Source organism: Macrotis lagotis, chromosome X (assembly GCF_037893015.1).
Source record: "Macrotis lagotis isolate mMagLag1 chromosome X, bilby.v1.9.chrom.fasta, whole genome shotgun sequence".
Taxonomy (NCBI): domain Eukaryota; kingdom Metazoa; phylum Chordata; class Mammalia; order Peramelemorphia; family Peramelidae; genus Macrotis; species Macrotis lagotis.
In genome coordinates this window covers 269,861,451-269,874,096 of record NC_133666.1, presented here as the reverse complement: position 1 = coordinate 269,874,096, position 12,646 = coordinate 269,861,451, and positions in this window count along the sequence as shown.

Genomic DNA, 12,646 nt, shown 5'->3' with positions numbered 1-12,646 from the left:
GATCTCTTTTCTTCTCATCTACCTCTTGTTCTCATTTTCTAATAACTTGATTTTTTCTAACATTCCCAAATTTCTCCTTTGACCAAAAAAAATTGAATAAGTAATGACAACTGGGGTGGCTAGGTGGCGTAGTGGATAAAGCACAGGCCTTGGAGTCAGGAGTACCTGGGTTCAAATCCGGTCTCAGACACTTAATAATTACCTAGCTGTGTGGCCTTGGGCAAGCCACTTCACCCCGTTTGCCTTGCAAAAAAAAAACAACCAAACCCTAAAAAAAAAGTAATGACAACTTAATACTTTTTTTCTTTTATTCATCTACATTTATCTACATCCATTCCATGTAATAGATTAGTGCTCCTTTGTTTTCTTGCCCTAAATATACTTTCTTTTTTTTTAGGTTTTTTTTTTTTTTTTTGCAAGGCAAACGGGGTGAAGTGGCTTGCCCAAGGCCACACAGCTAGGTAATTATTAAGTGTCTGAGACCGGATTTGAACCCAGGTACTCCTGACTCCAAGGCTGGTGTTCTATCCACTATGCCACCTAGCCACCCTTCTAAATATAGTTTCAAAAGTTCTTTTTAATGTCTAGCTGGTATTTTCCATAAACCTTATTTTACTTTCAGCTTTTACCTTCCTGTCATCATTTTTTAACAGATCTATTCTTTTTGTCTTCTTCCTTTTTAAGAAGACCTGTCTTTTATACATATACTTTTTGAATTAGAGTTCATCAGACAGTTCTCTGTGAACCTACATTAGTATCTTTAGTTCACTGTTTCCTAAATTAATATGGTCATGGAATGTCCTGGGGCTTGAAATATGCTCTCTTGAATCATAAACACTAATGTGGGATTTTATTGAATAACAAAGAATAGATGGGGAAATTCTAGCCAACTAGAAGGAATTTTAAATTCTAGACATGAAATTAATATTTTGGGAACATAATTTTGTATTTACTATTTTATAGGGAAAAGATTACTAAAATTGTCAGAACTCCATTTACATTTTAATAAACAGAAGCATTCCACAGAATATACTTTGGGAGACATTCCTTCCCAAAGTAAGACCATTTCTCCTTCACTGGATTCACCTATGATTTTTTTTGGGGGGGGGGATTTTATTTTATTTTATTTTTAATTGATATTTTATTTTTCTAGTTGCATATTATGAATGTTTTTCAACATTCATGCAATGCATATGCTTATTTTTAAGTTACATAATTTCCTTCCACCCTCTCTTACCACCCCCCTCCCTTGGCAACAAACAGTCATCACCTGTGATTTTTACATTAGAATTTCATTCATATGAACCTTTTCTCTTCCTCCAGATACTTTCCCTCTTAGAACCTCTGGCCTGTTGATATGAACATCCTGTACCTTGCAGTTCAGTCTTTTTTTTCCCCCAGGCATGTCCAACTCTTTGTAGTCCCTTTTGGGGTTTTCTTGGCAAAGATACTGGAGTGGTTTGCAATTTCCTTCTCCAGTTCATTTTACACCTTAGGTAACTTAAAAGGAGCCCCAGATATTCAGACCTAAGGAAACTGTCTTAAGAAAAGTGACTTATTACTTGAAACAATCTACTTTGAATTAAATATTAAGTTATTTGGCAACTTATTTCCATTGTTTATAACATTAAGTGAAACAATGTTGACGATTAAAGATGCCAATCAAAGGTAGAAAGTGAAAGATTCAGTTAAGGATTAACTAATTTTATTTTGAAACCCAAAGATATAAACCTTTTTGCTGAATGTTTTTTAGTGAAGCATTAGGCAAAATCATGGAAAAAATCAATGATTAAAAATAGAGATTACTTAGTCAAATAGTTTAGGGAGATATTAAAAGGAATAGACCAGAGTCAGCAATTGAATCCCTAATGTTTCTAATTTGCATACATTTCTTAAGGTCATCTGTGGAGTCACTGCTGCCTATTCCCAAAATCTTGTTCAAAATAATCATTCAAGAGCATCAGTCTATGCATGACTTATCATTTCAAAGCACGATTATTAAAACTTATTTTAAAAGATGATGAATCATTCTGTAGTATCACTGAGGATACTTGGATTCATGACAAACCCTAAGATTAAGAAAATCAAGTACTAGATTGAAGCAAGGGAATCCTACACATAATCAAGAGTCTTCATCTGACAGGATAGAGAGCTGAAAACTTTATAAAACTTCTGAGTAAGCCTGTCCATTATGAGCAGCCAGTGCAATAACATAATAGTCAAGAGAGAAAATCCAAATCAAGGACATCATTCAAAACATTGGAAAATCTAGATCTTTAGCTCAAAAAGATCTGTGATCTTATCAATTGAGAAGTTTCCTCCAAAGTGGAAAAAAATAACTCATCTATACCTCCTCATCCTGGGCTACTATTCACCAGAAGGGGCCTTACAATGTGCTGAGGGACTTCCTTGCCTTCTCCCACTATTATAAGGGCATAAAGTGCACAGGAAGAGTGTAAATCAATAAAGGAGTATTTACTATTATTTATATGTTATTATTTTGGTTCTGTTATATATGACTGAAAATTTATGTAGTCAGAAGAACAGATGAAAGAATGAAGGGAGGAATACATGAAGTGAGACGTGAAGACAGGAAAGAATTTTATGAAAAGATGTAGAGGGAGTATGTTCAAGACATCAAGAGGATATCATGGTAAAGGCAAAGAGGTAAGAGAAGACAAAAATAAAAAATGAGCACCGGCAAATTTGGCTACAATAAAGAAGAGGAGGATGGAAAAATAGGTTGAAACTAACTTGTGGAATGAAAGGACTAGGAGTTTATTTTTTACTCATTAGGCAATAACTATCCACCAAACAATTCATATTAAAGGATTTATATGCTCAGATCAATGTCTCAGAAAGACAACTCAAGCAGCAGTATAAAGAATGGATTGGGGGCAGCAAGGTGATGCAGTGGGTAGAGCACTGGCCCTGGAATCAGGAGGACCTGAGTTCAAATTTGATCTCAGACACTTAATAATTACCTAGCTGTGGGACTTTGGGCAAATCACTTAATCCCATTGCCTTGCAAAAACCAAGGTGGGGGTGGGGGGAGAGAATGGATTAGAGAATAATGGATCAATGGAAGATGACAAGGTTAAATTATGGCAGTATGAGCATATGAGCAGGTGGTACAATGGATAGAGCACTGGTCTTATACTCAGTATCAGACACTTGACACTTATTAGCTGTGTGACCTTGGGCAAATCATTTAACCCTGACTGCCCCACATCCAGGGCCATCTCCAGTTGACCTGATTCATATCTGATCACTGGATCCAGATGGTTCTGGAGGAAAAAGTGAGGCTAATGACTTGGCACAGCACCCCCCCACTCAAATCCAATTCACTTGCTTATCATGGCATCACACTCATGGTTTTTCTTTGAGAATGAAGGACAAACATTATTTTTTAAAGGTAGAAATGATTAAAAGTCATTGAGTCTGACCCTCCTCATTTTGTAGAAGAGGAACTAGACCCTGAAAGATGAAAAAAAAGATGAAATGATTTGCTTATAGTTACAATATAAATTACAGGGGCTCCAAAATCAGTCTCTTGTCTACTCCTTTATTACTTTTCCAAGTAGAGATAGGACCTAGACTTGTGATTTGGAAGAGATTCCCTGATAAGGAAATCCCCTCTAGCAATGCAAATTAACACCTTCTTGTATCTGAAAATTGATTAGAACTTTCAGATATAAGTTGTTTGCCTAGATAATATGGGTCAGAGGATGGAACTAGAATCTGTCTTTCTGACTTTGAGGCCAGTTCTCCTTTATATCATACTGCCCTGAAAGTAAATAATGAATAAAATAAAAATCACTAAAACCAAAAGTAAGCTTGTCCTTTTTCAGGTACTTACCTTCAGTCTGAGACATCTCTATCTGCAAATAGCAGCTGAGTGGGGAGATTCTTATTACCCACAGAATTGCCCTCCCAAAGGGATTTGCATGAACTGATACTGAGTGAGATGAGCAGAACCAGAAAAACACTGTATACCCTAACAGCAAATTGGGGCAATGATCAACCTTGATGGACTTGCTCATTCCATCAATACAACAACCAGGGATAGTTTGGGGCTATCTGCAATGGAGAATACCATCTGTTTCCAGAGAAACAACTGTGGAGCTTGAACAAAATCCAAGGACTATTTCCTTCAATTTAGAAAAAAAAAACCCTGATATCTTATTGTCTGATCTTGTTATCTCTTATACTTTATGTTTCTTCCTTGAAGATATGATTTCTCTCTCATCACACTCAATTTGGATCAATGTATAACATGGAAATAATGTAAAGACTGACAAATTGCTGTCTGTGGGGGGTGGGGGAGGGAAGTAAGATTGGGGGGAAATTTGTAAAACTCAAAATAAATAAAATCTTTAATTAAAAAAGAAAAAGAATTACTCTCCCAAAATGGTCTGGGTTTGTTGGGTTGAGGCACTGATTGAAATAGCAGGATGAATGAAATACATACTTTCATAACTTACTAAACCTTGAACTTGAATGATGGCTCATGGAAAGGAACAAATCCCAGCAACTTCATCAGGTATGCATTCTGGACAGATTTTTCTCGAACAATTTGAAATCAACTGGTCTTGCAAGGTAAGGACTGTTTCCTAAGGAGAACAGTTTCTACAATGTATTTCCTAAAACCAGATGCCACTTTAAAAAGAAGAAACCCACTGGGAAATGCTGTCAGGTGTCATCCACTTCATAGGTCACCAAGCCTTTCTTTCTACTCTTTAGAATTATTCTTGATATTTTTGACTAAATCACAGATTTTTGTGAATTGACTATTAGTAGGAAGAATATTTCTGGCTGCCAAATTTTTGTCAGTTTACTTAGGATCATAGTCTAGAGTTGAAAGGGACCTCAGAGGGCATCTGATTCAACACAATCCATTTTACAAATAAGGAAACAAGCCAAGGATATTAAGTGCCTTGCCCAAGGTCAGCCAGAACATCAGGTATGGGACTTGAACCCAGAGTCAGTACTCCTACTGAATCATATTTCTTTCAATTCTAGAGAAGAGAAAGGAGATATATTTCATAATGGCAGCAACAGTATCTCTATGGGGGGCAGCTAGGTGTCGAAGTGGATAAAGCACTGGCCCTGGAGTCAGGAATACCTGGGTTCAAATGCAGTCTCAGACACTTAATAATTACCTAGCTGTGTGGCCTTTTGCAAGCCACTTAACCCCATTTGCCTTGCAAAAACAAACAAAAAAAAAACCAGTATCTCTAATATGATACAATTCTTGTTCATATCCTTTAATTAGCTTTTTGTTGGGACAATGCATGAAGCTACTATAGCATTCCATTGATTTATTCATCAGCACCACCACAAGAAAACTCCTTCTAATAAGAAAGTTCTTATAAAATGTTGCTTCTACAAATTTAATTGGTTTCTTCAAACAAAAGGGCTCATTTAATCCCAAGTCTTTGTTTTATCGGTGAGGAAGCAAATCCAGAGAATTTAAGACACCAAGATTGACAGAGCTATTTAGTAGCAAAGCACAGACTAAAAGAGTCTTGGTCTCCAAACTCCAAGGCCACGTTTCTTTTCACTACAGTTGATAGTGTTATATTTATTTATTTTTAATTAAAGTAAATTAAAGAGCTTGAAGTTCCCTTTGACAAAAGTATCTAAAACCCTACTCAGTTGCCACCAAAAAAGTGGGGGAGGGATGCAAAGGATAGTCTAGAAAGTGAAGGAAGGGAAGTCTTAATAAGGAAAAAGGATAAAATAACCTGACAGTGTGGTTTATAATGAGAAAAAGAAGCAGGAAACTGTGTTGACTTTCAAAAGACAGAGAACTTTTTTCTTTTTTCTTAATTGAAATTTTATTTTATTTTTCCAATTACATACAATGGTTATTTTTCAGCATTCATCCATTTGTAAATTTATGGGTTCCACATTTTCCTACCACCCTTCCTTCCCTCTTCCTTTCCCTCCCCCCCTCCTAATGGTGATGAACAGTCTGGTAAAAGTTGTACATATATATTTTTATTTAATATATTTACATATTAGTCATGCTGTGAAAGTGGAATTGGAATTAGAACTAAGGGGAAAGAAAAAAACAAGAGAAAGAAAGAAAAAACAAAAGAAGTTTTAAAAATTGAACATAATGTACTTTACTCTGCATTCATACTCTAGTTTTTTATCTGGATGTGGATGGCATTGTCCATAGCAGGTCTCTTAGGGTTGTCCTTGATCTCTGAAATGCTGAGAGAAACTGCATCTATCATAGTTGGTTATCTCACAATGCTATTAATGTGTACAATGTTCTCTTGGTTCTGCTCACTTCACTCAGCATCAGTTCATGCAAGTCTTTCCATACTTCTCTAAAATCTAACCATTTATGATTTCTTATAGAAGAATAGTACTCCATAACATTCATAAACCATAACTTGTTTAGTCATTCTCAAATTGATGGCATCCCCAGAAGGCTTATTTCAAACAAGCAAGACAAAGAAGATGACAATTGGAACAAACTATGGAATAGTTAACATGGGATAGGATTGGAAGTATAATGTAGTCAAAGAACTTCTGACAAGAAATCAGAAGACCTAAATTTGAGTCCAACCTTAACCACTCAATAACTGTGATCTTGGTCAATTCAAAATAATAATAACCGATGTTTTACATTGCTTTACATACATTATCTCGTTTGATTCACAACAATGATCCTGTAAAATAGGTATTATTGTCCCCCATTCTATAGATTAGGAAACAGAGGGGATTTAATACCATCAAGTTGACCCCTTTCATTCTGCACATAAGGAAACCAAAGCAAACAGAGGTTAAGTTACTTGCCAAGGTCACATTACTAATAAAGATCTGAGGGGGGATTTGAGCCCAGATCTTTCTTATCTTGGAGAACAGTGCTCTCTCCACTATACTATTATCTCTGAGGTCCCTGCATCCCTAATAACCTCTCCATATCTCTGTTTTTCCATCTGAAAAAATGTGGATAATAAGCCTCTCATTTTTGTAGCATTGAAGCTTACAATTCAACCATCAAGGAGTCATAGTCAGAACCACACAAGATTTAATGGCATCTACATTAAAGAAGTGAAAGGCTTGGAGTATGATATTCTAGATGATAAAGTAGCTAGGATTACAACCAAGAATAACCTATTCTGCAAAACAATATAATTATTCAGAGGCAAAAAAAAGGATATTAAATGAAATTGAAGGCTTATAACAGTGCTAGAAGTAGGAAATGCAAAGATCATTCTTATCCATTTTATTTTTTATTTTTTTAAAAGTATATATTTATTATTTATTTGTTTGTTTTTATTTAAGGCAATGGAGTTAAGTAACTTGTTCAAGGTCACACAGCTGGGTAATTATGAAGTGTCTGAGATCGGATCTGAACTTAGATTCTCCTGACTCCAGGGCCGGTGCGCTATCTACTGTGCCACCCAGCTGCCCCACATTTTATTTTTTTTAAGAGATATATTTTGTTTTTATATCATCTTCATTTCTCAGCATACTTCTTCCCTCCCCTTTCAGTGAGATATCTCCTATAATAGAATAAAACAAGAGGAAAAAATTATTTAGTAAAACTAAGCAACACATTTACCACATCTGACATTATACAGAATGTTTCACATCCATAGCCCCTCATCTCTAATAAGAAGTTAGGGAAGTTAAGTTACTTATCACTTCTTTTGGGCCAAGCTTATTCTTTATAATTTCACATTATTCATTTTTGTTGTGGTTATTCTATCTGTAAATCATTGTTGTTATTGTGTATATAATTGAATAATCTGGAGAATATCTCCATGTGTAAGGAAGTTGTCATATGTAAGTCTATAGTTATATAAAAGTTTTGGGTTGAAGGGATTAAGAGGAGTCTCCTTTCCTATAAAATCCTTACCTATAGAGTTGTAGAAGCAGGACAGATCAGGGGGAAAAAATTCATAACCACAGTTCTATATTTTTTTCTTACTTAACCCTGAAAATCCCTTGTGCCTAGTTCTATTCATATACAACTTCTCTTCAAATACACCTATTTAGGTCCATAGTAAAAATCTCAAGGACCTCCACCTTTTTATATAGCTTTAAATGCTTCTGGGAGTTATAGTCTAGGAGAAAAATGAATTTTGAAAAGAATGCAAGGCAATTACACAAGTTTATGTTCTCCAGATACTCCTCTTCTATGGATAATATTGAAGTGATTGAGTGAAATTCTACAAAACTGAAGAGCCTCCTAAATGAGATTCCCAATTTCTTAGAAGAGTTTGGTATAACAATCTCCAAAGGGAAAAATTAAAATGATGAAGCATGAATGTTGCCCATACTATTCTATATTGTTAAATGAGTAATGTAAAGAGTTATTCAAATGATTTCTTAAATAATAGGTACAACATTTGGATAAAACATTGGACTCAGAACTGAAGTAAAGGGAAAGAGATCTGGAGGACCTTTGAGAAATTGTACAGCATAATGATCCCATGTTCTGGTCTGAAAGATAGACTCATATTTTAAACAAAAATACATGGCTGCAAAACATGAAATATTATAATCTCTGAGAAATAGAGATTATTATGATTAATTTTAAGTAATAGATGTATGGTAGACAAAAATGAACTGTACCTTCTTAACACTGATAATTGTCTCTACCCATTTTATAAAAGAAGAAACAAACTCAGAGAAATGAAGTGACTTGTCTTGATCACATATCTAGTCTATATTAGAGTATTATTAAATCATGTCCCTAAACACTGAATCAAATACTCTTTCCATTATATCCCTATCTCTAGCCTAAGACTGGTCTTAGGCTCAAATATAATATGCTTTTTTTTCCTTACTAGGCTGGAAATTCACTTTTATAGTCATTTAAAATGATTTCCCTATTCTTTTTAAAAAATTGATCTCTTAATTATAGAGTGATTCTGGGTATGGAGCAAACATTTGCTTTTTTGTAAAAAATTGTTATTTATCCTACTTTTAATTCATGAATAAAATAAATATTTTCAAAAACCATGTAATTAAAAATATATTTTTTTTAGAATTAAAGGACAATATAAATGTAAATCTTTATTAACCCTTTTAACTTCTATAAAATATCCATCCACCAGGTGAATATAGAAAAGACTTCAAACTAAGGCCAAATTTGAGTAAAAATGGTGTAGTAGGTGAGGTTGATCTTTGTTCTTCTTGTTTAGGCTGTTTTTTTTTTTGCAAGGCAAACGGGGTTAAGTGGCTTGTCCAAGGCCACACAGCTAGGTAATTATTAAGCGTCTGAGACTGGATTTGAACCCAGGTACTCCTGGACTCCAGGGCCAGTGCTTTATCCACTTAGCTGCCCCAATCTTTGTTCTTCTATTTTGGCTTATGACTCTACTTATCATGGGTTTGGTGAGGGAATTTCTAATCTACATATTAATTTTCATGCATTCAAAATTTTTATGCACTGCCAGTCTGGGGTATATATGATAGAAAACCCTCCCTTCTTCCCCTAACCCCTCAGTCAATCATCAGAGCAGGCACATAGATCCTCTGCCTTTTTTCAGTCCAGGAGTCCTGAAAAACGTCATGGAACTAATAAAGTGACAACCTCCTAATAGTCTTGAGCTTGAGACCTACTCTAAAATGGGAATTGGGGAGAGAGAAGAGTTCTGACCATTACCTATCACCCCTCCCCAAGTGGTGCTCCAAGAATATACTTCTAAAAAACCCCTCATAATTCATATAAGTCATGCTTAATTGCAGTTACTAGGATGAGTTTGCAAACTCTTAGACAATTAAAGTGTGATTTCCTAGGGAAGGAACATATGAATTCCCTTTGTTGTGGTGGTGTGCTAGAGTTGGTTACAATAGTTTGGGAAAACCAATTGTTAAATTTTCATTATGACCTTGCTCTATACCTCTAAAATTAGCAAATACTACAAATATTTTTGTTTACTGTCTAGAATTAGAAAAGTGATGGGAAAAATGAGCAACTGATAGAAAGAAACAGAGTTGTGCTGTCAAGATTTGGGAGTCCTTTGTCCTGGTCATTTCACTAAACTAAATAGGCAAGAGGATTCTTGGCAGTTAGAGAGAGGGAAGACAGAGTAGTTTCCCTAGGATTATGGCACTAACCCAGGACCTGCAGACAGCACAGTAGACTCAGTGAAATAATATCTGGACTCATGACTATGAGTGAAGCATAAGGCCCTCTTCAGGGACAAAGCTTTTCTTAGTGGGCTAGGACTGACATTAGGAAATGCCTTTCAAGGAAGTCAATTAGGTTCTTGTAGCATTGGCAGCTAGGTGTTGCAAAGAATAGAGTGCTTGGCCTAGAGTCAGGAAGACATCTTTTTGAATTTGAATTGAGAAGGAAATGGCAAACTATTCCAGTATTTCTGCCAAGAAAACCCCAAATGAGATCATGAAGAGTAGGACACAAATGAACAACAACAAATTACATGTAGGCATATGCAAAATGTAAATATTAGCTCATCTTTATGGGGGAGATGTACTAACATCTGGAGGGACCAGGAAAAATTTGATGTAGAATGTGGTACTTGAGCTGAGTCTTGAAGGAATTTAGCAATTACCTAGCTGTGTGGCCTTGGGCAAGCCACTTAACCCCATTGCCGTGCAAAAAACCTAAAAACAAAAAAAAGAAAAAAGGAACTTAGAAATTCTGAGAGGCAGAGGTGAGTTGGGAGGATATTTCAGGTTTGGGGACAATGGGTACAAAGTCCTGGAGATGGGAGATGCCACGGTGTCATATGTAATGGAAAGCAAGGGTGTCAATGAGTATAGATGGAAATAAAATGTAATTAGACTGGAAAAGCAAGTAGTGACCAAGTTACAAAGGGCTTTAAATACCAATTAGAGAAGACAATTTTAAGCTAGAGCAAGAGATCTTCATCTTTTTTTGTGCCATGGATCTCTTTTTGGTCTAATGAAGCTTATGGGCTCCTTTTCAGAATAATGTTTTTAAATACATAAAATATAGAGGATTACAGAGGGAACCAATTATACTGAATCCTACATCAAATATATTTTTAAAATGAGTTTTTGGACCCCAGTTAAGAACTTCTGACCTAGAAGTAATAGAGAGTCACTGAAGTTTGAGTAGGGTAAATGACATGATCAAACCCATATTGTACTTACTTTAGCACATAAAAAGGGTTAATTGGATTTTCCAGTTACTCAGCTAATTGAAGGAGAACACAGGTCCACTGACTTTCAATCCTTTTTTCTTTCTCCTAACATACTACTACCATAGTTAGTTTTTCTTTTAAAAAACAAGTCTAGCTGTTAGAGGCAGTTAGCCAGGTGGGACAGTAGATAGAGTGTCTGACCTACAATCAGAAAGACCTGAGTTCAAATTTGACCTCAGATACTTAATGGTTGGCTATGTGACTCTGGACAAGTCACTTTCTGTTCAGTCATGTCCAACTCTTTGTTACTCTATTTGGGGTTTTCTTGGCAAAGATACTGTAGTAGTTTACCATTTTTCTTCTCCAGTGGATCAAGGCAAACAGATTTTAATTGATTTGCTGAGAATCACATATTTAGTAAGTGTCTGAGGCTATGTTTGAACTCAGGTCTTCATTATGTGCCCACAATGTGGGGGGAGCAGGTGAGATAGAGTGGAGCTCAACCCTTCACAATCAGAGGTGAGGCTAAGCTCTGCTGCCCCTTCACCGCAAATCGCTGCTTTCAGGCCTAGCATTTGATCCACTGAGCCATCTAGCTGCCTCAAAGTTATTTACTTCAATTTCTTCATTTTTTAGAATAAAGATAATAGTATCTGTCTCCCATGAAATATTTTCAAGTGCTTTTTCAAGGCTTAAGTAATAGGTGTCATTATTAATAAAGTTCCCTGGGTCCATATCCTAGCTCTGATATGTGAGGAGGAGGCAGGGGGAGAAGTGCTAAAGTATTAAGTTCTAGTAAAATTAACATCTGGGGTTCTAGGGAGGGAAGGAGGCAAGTGAAAGGCTACAACCTTGCCCTTCATGCCAGTGTTATACCAGCAAAAATCTTTTTCTCTCTCTTGTGGGGTAATGAGATTAAGTGACTTGCTCAAGGTCTCTCATAGCTAATAAGTATCATGTGTCTGAGGCTGTGTATCCACTGTGCCATCTAGTTGCCCCAGCCCCCATGGCAAAAATCATTACAAATACTGACATAGGTTTAGACCAAAGTTCTAACTATCATGTACTTAAAGTTTTTCTCATGACAGGCTCATTAATAGAACTCTTAAAGAGAGGAAAACTGACAATCGGTCAGGTTCAGTCAAGCAGATCACACACACACACACACACACACGCACACACACACACATCTCTGAGGCAGCACCCCCAGTATTATCTTTTTGTTTAAAGAGAGTATTTGTTGCTGGGTGTGCCATACAGCATTTTTGAATGTAAATTCCTTCACAAAGTACTTGAGAAAAAAGTTTAATTTCTTGAATTTATTCATCTTAGTCTTCAGGCTCTTTGCAACTTAAATCAACTTAACTAATACATCTTACACAACTGACCCAATTCCAGTTCAGTGTATGACAAGCTCCTATACATCATTGTGCTGAGAAGAGTCAGGGGCTTTGTCAAAGCTGCTTAGCAATTATGATGATTTTGCATTTTCCCTTCAGGACCCACATATTCATAAGCCTTGGTTACTTTTGTCCTGTCAG